This window comes from Saccopteryx bilineata, chromosome 4, assembly GCF_036850765.1.
Source record: "Saccopteryx bilineata isolate mSacBil1 chromosome 4, mSacBil1_pri_phased_curated, whole genome shotgun sequence".
NCBI lineage: Eukaryota > Metazoa > Chordata > Mammalia > Chiroptera > Emballonuridae > Saccopteryx > Saccopteryx bilineata.
In genome coordinates, this window is record NC_089493.1 from 42,936,277 (window position 1) to 42,944,213 (window position 7,937).

Below are 7,937 nucleotides of genomic sequence, written 5' to 3' on the forward strand. Positions count from 1 at the left end.
AGATTCAAGAACAATGTGGACTTTTATCATCTCTCCTCCCCAGACATATTCCTTCCTCTCCTTTATTCCCTGTCTAGGTTAATGGTACCACCAATCATCAGCTGTCCAAGCCAGGGATTAACCTTAACTCCTGCCTTCCTTACCCTCCACTTTTAAATCATAAATCTTGTTGCTTCTCTTTCCCAGGTGAGTGAAAAATGCTTTTTATACTGGTCTCTCCAGCTTGAAGTCTTGCCTCTCTCATTCTTTTTGTGACTTTTCTAATAGACAAATTTGATCATTCTACTCCACTGTGTAAATTACTTCAGTGGCATCTCTTTGCCTTCAGAATAAGGCCCATATACCTTTTCATGTCATTCAAAATTTACTGAATGACACCTGCCAATCTCTAGAGAAGTACCATCCAATAGAACTTTCTATGATGACGGAACATTTTAGGACTGCACTGTCCAACACTGTAGCCACAAATGACTATTGCGCTCTTTAGGTACCGGTAATGCAATTAAGAGGCTGCATTGCCAATTTTATTTGCTTTTAATTAATTTGGAATTAAATTTAAAGAACCATATGTGACTATTGGCTACCATATGGGATGACATGGCTCCAGAGCTTCCTTCCCCTACTACTCTTTGCGGTCCCCTGGAATCTCTATGCTTTAGTGACTCTGCACGGCTTACCGTTTAATCAAGACATGCTCTCTTGCCTGACCAGTGGTAGTGCAGTAGATGGGGCATCTACCTGCAATGCAGTCCCAGGTGTGAAACTCTGAAGTTGCTGGTTTGAGCCCAAGGTCACTGACTTGAGCAAGGGATCACTGGCTTGGCTTGAGCGCCCCAGTTAAGGCATGTATGAGAAAGCAATCAATGAACAACTAAAGTGAAGCAACTACAAGTTGATGCTTCTCACTCTCTTTTCCTCTCTCTCTCTCTCTCTCTCTCTCTCTCTTTCTCTCCTGTCTCTCCCTTCACCCACCCCATCTCAATAAATAAATAAATAAATAAATAAATAAATAAATAAATAAAAGACATGACTTCTTTCTTGAATAACCCTTACCTAAACTTCATGAAAGAATTTTAATCTTATTTTCCTGTGAAGTCTTTTCTCATCCCCCATGCTGAGCAATGTGGCTTCTATAGAAGCCTCTGGTCATCCTCTGTGGTAATTGTCAGTCTGCTCATCTATAAACCATGAGCTCCTTGGGATCAGGGACCGTGGGGCACTGGTCATTGTGTTTCTAGCACAGTGCCTGGCACTTATAGACATTCAAAATATCAGCGAATGGTTGTTTTATCCTGGAGCTATGGCTCTTGCACAAACTATATTAGATCAGTCTTAGTTAAGAGCAAGCAGTCTCATATATGAGGTTAAAGACCAAAAAGGGTTAAATGTGCCATAGCCTTCATTGCGTTTCCACAAAATGCCAATTTACTAAACTGATAAAAGGAATTTCTTCCCTAACAATCTAGTTAGGGAAGCTAGCAACTGAAGATAATCTACACTTTCTGGGAAACTTAGTACAAGAAGCCAAGCCTTTCTGGTATCTGTTTTGCCATTTTTTAAATTCAAATGTCCCTAAAAGTGTAGGTAAGACAATCACAGGACAAGCAGAGGGGACTTAGGATACCATACCTGCTGGCTGAGCATCATAGTAAAGTAAAACTGTAATATTTTTTCATTTCTCTCTCATTTTTTAAAAAAGGCAATGCCATTCCCCTGGCATAGATAGCTGATAAGACACTAACTAAAATAATCACCATGATACACTCTGAGCTTCATGAAAAATGATACAAAATAAATGAAGTAAATTATTAATAAATGAGTTAATTCATAATCTGAGTTGGTTTTGACTATTTAAATGCCATATTGGTACAGACATTGGTCTTGTTTTGCTTAAAATTACTGAAAAATAGCAGTGATTACTGACTAACTGCTTCCGCATCTTGCTATTACTCAGCACATTCAAAATAACATTTTGATATGTTTATGAAATGAATTGTTTTGCTCTTTTTGACCATTCATTTTGAAAAACAGAATCAACTACCCCGGCAAACACTAATTCAACCTATGACTAATCACTGTAATTAGCTCAGTCTATATTAAGAAAACACTTCCATTATGGTATTCATTTAGTCATTCAAAAGATTTAAATTCCACTTCCGGCTCAGAAGTCGGATATTATGTGAGATGGTCACCAACTGGCCTCTGACTCCCTCTAGAACAGCACTGTCTGATAGAGCTTTCTGTCATCATAGAAATGTCTTCTCTCTGTTCTATGAAGAGGGGGACATAAAATGTATAGGAAATGGTCCCTGCTTCTGGGAACTTCAGTCTCCATAGGTAAGTTGTTACCACAACAATTAAAACTACAACAACTCAAAAATTTGTTTAAATCACTTTGGGAATGTAAGATACCCCCTTTAATTTCAGCAAAGTAATCATAAATAAGAATAACAATACCTTTCCATGCTAGCTGTCACGGTCATTGTGAGAGTCAGGTGGGGCAATGTATTTCAGTCCCTGAACGAATGTGGCTGTGCCTCCTGTGTGCCTATGACACACTTTCAATGAGTCAAGTTCATTGGGTTTGGAGGATACTGATAAAGTCCCTGTCCTCGCGGTGGAAGTGCCTTGTTGAGGTTACTGTTGTCTTGTGTCTTCATCCAAATGGGGTCCCTCCCAAGTTGTGGAGGCAACGGTTCTGGGGGTACCTGAATGAGCAACACAGTTCAGGGATTCAGAGTACCCATGGTGCCACCCCAACTGCCCTTCTGAAAAGTATAACTTTGGCTAATTACTAACTTCTCTGCCCCTTGATTGCATCATAAGTAAAATGAGGATATTCATACCTGTCATTTGAGGTTGTTTGTATATTAAATAAAATCACGTGTAGAAGAGCTTAACTCATTTCCAGACAATCTAGAAGTATTTCCTCTATCTGTTTACCTTCCTCCAAGTCCTTATCCAGAGCACTAATCTACAGCACCATGCTCAGCAAAGACACAGAACCTGGTGCAGAGCAGAGAATTTCACCCAAAATAAACCAGAGAGACAAAAGAACCTGGCATGAGAAACGCTTGGCAAAAACGAGAAGGGTGCCCGGTTTCCATCCGCCCGGTTTCCATCCGCCCGGTTCCCCTCCACATTTTGCGCCCAGGCACTCTGGCCCAGCCAGTGGAACTAATTGCCTGACAAAAAAAACAGACTGGTGACTCGGGCTCTGAAATTAAAATCACTTCAAACACGTTCTAATTGCTTCACAAACAAATTACAAGCAAATCAGTTTTGCTCATCTAGGCTTTGCACACCTGTTCATGTTCTGCATGTGCTTTGTCAAGATGCACCGGAGGACGAACGATTTGGAGAAGGACAATGCAAGCGATTAAAGTGAACAGTATAACCGGCCAACCATGGGAATGTTTCTGGTATTTAAGTACCAGTCCTTTTTCTTACCCATAAACCCTTGTCACAAATACAAACAAGATCTTGTACAAGACATGCTGGTTTATCTGGCAGGCTAGAACAGAAGTCTTTATTAATTCTAATTCTTTTTATTTCTTTCCCCCCCTCCCCCCGCCCCATACCCCGGTAGCAACTAAAGTGAAGTCAGAAGAATATAGGAAGTGATGGTGTGGTGCTAGTATCAAGAAACTAGGGACAGAAAGAGCAGAAGCCCTGTGTTTTAAAGCTCCAATAAGCCAGTGTGCCCCCACATGAATGCCACAAAAGCAAAGACTACTTGTCATTGTTTGCTGGAGACAGGAACACTAGATCCTTTGGAGGCTATGTGAACCTTAAGAGCAAGAATTTTAACCTGGATTCCAGGAATGGGCTTCAGCGGTTGCTCCAAAATTCCCTGATCGAGTTTTCAAAACAGTGTTAACTTAGCTACTTTATTCCAGGAAAATAAATTCAGAGAATTCAGAGGTTCTAAGACCATACTGTCCTATACATGAGTCACTAGCTCCTGAAGCTGTTGGAATACAGTGAGTCCAAATTGAGATGTGCTGTGTGAAGTGCACCAGATTTTGAGGACTTATCACAAAAAAAGAAAAAGAATCTAGGTTAGTTCATTAATAGCTTTATATTTATTACATATTCAAATGGGAATAGTTTGGATATGCTGAGTTAAATAAAAATATTATCAAATTCATTTCACCTGTTTCTTTTTACTTTTTAAATGTAGCTATTAGAAATTTAAAAATTTTCAAATTTCCATCTGTGGTTCACATTATAGATTGTCCAGCAATCTAGTTTTAAAGCTCTGCTTGAGATTAACCAAGCACAGGCACACATGATGTGATTGCCACGCATGTTAAAGTTTAAGAACCACTAGACTAATGACTACTGGACTATGAATAGAAAACCTATTCATTGATATCATAAACTGAACTGTCATGTAGACCAAAACTCACATTAGTAAGGCTAGTGAATCTTTCTCTACAAGGCAAATCTGGACTCCTGTAACTAGTCACCAGTTACAGAATGGACTAAACCTCAGTGGTGATTTGCAATCAAGTTAAAATGTCTCCAGAAGTGGCTCTCCCCATTCATATCTAGTGTGGTCTGTAATGGACAAGTGGGACTGGATGCTACACAGTGTTTGAGGACAACTGACTTGAAATCTGGCTGCACATCATTGACTCCTGAGCCCAACTGTGACCAGTTTAAACTGCACATACCATATGCTGGAGAGACATTAAAATGGGACATCATTTTCAGTGTCCAATACACAGAGCTGGCCTTGATTTTATCTTTGGACAAGATGCTGAATTCCTGCCAGACCCCTCAGCTCTGCGTAACTTTGCCTCCTGGCATCTTGACTGTGTCCCCTTTCTTGAGGTGAAGGAACTTACGCAACAATATCACCAATTTCAATGCAGCTGTCTCCACGAGAGCTCCCTTCTTATGGCTGAATACCAGACATCGCTACAAGAGCCACAATATAGAGAGAACATGGAAATTTATGCTGGAGGGAAAAAAAATGGACTGTTGAATTTTCAGCTCCTTTCCTTTTGAAGTTGCTGGTAGATTTCAGTAATATTCCCACATACCTTCTCAAGGATGTAAACAAGGACCCCGGAGAAGACATGGCCCTCCTTTCTGTCAGTTTTGAGGACATCAAAGCCACTCAGATGTACCCCAAGCTGTACTTGTCACCCCTAATTGAAGGTGCACTTGGAGGGTCTTCAGCTTTTCATAATCCAGCTTTTCCAGGAGGAAGATGTCTTACTGACTGCACTTCTCAAGTATGCCACCTGCTTGTCAGTGAGGTGCAGTACGGGACTCAAGGATAGCACAAAACAGAGTGCATTGCTGCTTTCTTCAGTCCCTTTGGCACCGATGTCGTGGAATATGATGCAGAAGGCTTTACAAAACTCACTTCGCTGCTGATACGGAGAGAGTTCTGTTTTCTTGTACACATTGACCTGCCCCTGTTCTTCCTCAAGACCAGTTGGCTCTCCATGTCAGTCCATCTATCACTTTACCAAGAGTGGACAGCTTTATTCCCAGGCCCCTCAAAATTATCCACACAGCCCCAGATGGGATGGAAATGAAATGGCCAAAAGAGCACAGGCTTATTTCCAAACCTTTGTCCCTCAATTTTGGGAGGCAGCGCTTGCCAATGGAAAGCTCTAGGAAATACCAGTCTTGACAGCTGGCCAGCCAGCCTGCTCGGTCCACATGTGTGTCAGCACATATGGCCTCTTCTTGGAAGACACGTGGAATGTTTTCATGGCAAGGTGTTGTTCACACAGCAGCTTTGCAAGCCCCATCTGAAACCCAAACTTCAGAGGGCTGGTCATCCCCTGTCCTCAAGCCCCCTATCTCTGGTGGCTCACTCTGCTTTCTTCGGTATAGTTCTTAGTTGGAAGAAATAATGTCACAAAAATCACGACACAATATTTTTCCAGGGAAAGTAAGACATCATAAATGCACACATCCTTATTCTTTGTCTCTAAGACCTCTTTTGAGTTTTAAGATTAAACCCTCCTTTGCTTAAAAAAGAAAAAAATAAAGGGGCAAATATGAGCATTAATGAAAAGGTTGCTTGGTGAGCCTGAAATCAAAGCCAGGAGAGTCAGATGTGTGATTCAAGCTCTTCCCTTATGTTGTTGATTTTCGTTTCAACGCCCCCTCCCTTGTGAAGATAAGCTCATCTTGCTGCACTAGAGCAGGTGGTAAATAAAGGACTCTGAAGAACTGGCTGATACCACCTCCCATCCCAAGCCATTTACACAGTCCCCTGGCAGAATATCTTCTACCAAATCCCAATTTGAGAGTCCTTTCAGTTAGTGATATTAGCAAGTAGACATCATAGATTTGCTAACACTTCATTTCTAGACACCCATTATGACCAAAATAGTCAATACAGGTACACATGGCACCCAGGAGTGTCCAGCAGATAAACCTCTTTTCTTATACTTTGCTACACAAATTACTACTTACTCCTCTTCCCTTAGGGGAAAAAGCTAACAAGTCCAGAGTTAATCCTTCCCAGATTACTTCCCTTACATATGGATTTTCTTCTTATAATATAATTAGGGTGTCCTTGGCTTAAAGCCAATGTTTTTCAACCACTGGTCCATGGACCAGTCTGCCAGAAATTTGTGCTGGTTCACAAAACCCTGACGTTGTATGAAGATTATAGACCCAGGGATCTTAGTCTAATTTGCTTATGCTCAGGGTGATTTCTGCCTTAGAGGTTCCTAAAATAATTCTCCTATTTTACCATCCCCCAAGTGCATGAAGATTGAGCACTATTGATTTCAACTTCTCCTAAAGTCCCAAGAACGTAGAAACAAGGCACTTTCTATCTTTTATATCTTACTGGTTATGTGATGTATCTAGACACATTCAGCAAAATGTCCATATTGTTATATTTTTTTTCCTTTATTTAAAATTAAATTTAATGCAGTGACATTGATAAATCAGGGTACATATGTTGAGAGAAAACATCTCCAGATTATTTTGACATTTGATTGTGCTGTATACCCCTCCCCCAAAGTCAAATTGTCTTCTGTCACCCTCTATCTGGTTTTCTTTGTGCCCCTCCCCTCCCCCAGCCCTTCTCTCCTTCCTCGCCCCATCCCCCCTCCCCCCACTCCCCCACCCCTACACGTTCTTGTTCATGTCTGAGTCTCATTTTTATGTCCCATCTATGTATGGATTCATATAGTTCTTAGTTTTTTCTGATTTACTTATTTCACTCTGTATAATGTTATCAAGGTCCATCCATGTTACTGTAAATGATCCAATGTCATCATTTCTTATGGCTGAGTAGTATTCCATAGTATATATGTACCAAAGGTTTTTAATCCACTCATCCTCTGACGGACACTTGGGCTGTTTCCAGATCTTCACTATTGTGAACAATGCTGCACAAACATGGGGATGCATTTCTCCTTTTGGAGCCGTTCTATGGTGTTCTTGGGGTATATTCCTAAAAGTGGGATAGCTGGGTCAAAAGGCAGTTCGATTTTCAGTTTTTTGGGGGAATCTCCATACTGTTTTCCACAGTGGCTGCACCAGTCTGCATTCCCACCAGCAGTGCAGGAGGGTTCCCTTTTCTCCACATCCTTGCCAGCACTTATTCTGTGTTGTTTTGTTGATGAGCGCCATTCTGGCTGGTGTGAGGTAATATCTCATTGTGGTTTTAATTTGCATTTCTCTAATGATTAGTGATGTTGAGCATTTTTTCAAATGCCTATTGGCCATCTGTATGTCCTCTTTGGAGAAGTGTCTATTCATCTCTTTTGCCCATTTTTGGATTGGATGGTTTGTCTTCCTGGTGTTGAGATTTACAAGCTCTTTATAAATTTTGGTTATTACCCCTTATCAGATGTATTGTCAAATATGTTCTCCCATTGTGTAGTTTGTCTTTTTATTCTGTTCTTGTTGTCTTTAGCTGTGCAAAAGCTTTTTAGTTTGATATAGTC

The 7,937-nt window shown here is 40.8% G+C and overlaps 1 pseudogene; it reads left to right on the forward strand.

Moving 5' to 3' along the window:
- The first annotated feature begins 3,335 nt into the window (after positions 1-3,335).
- Positions 3,336-5,637, forward strand: LOC136335416 (BRISC and BRCA1-A complex member 2-like; annotated as a pseudogene).
- Positions 5,638-7,937: the final 2,300 nt, after the last annotated feature.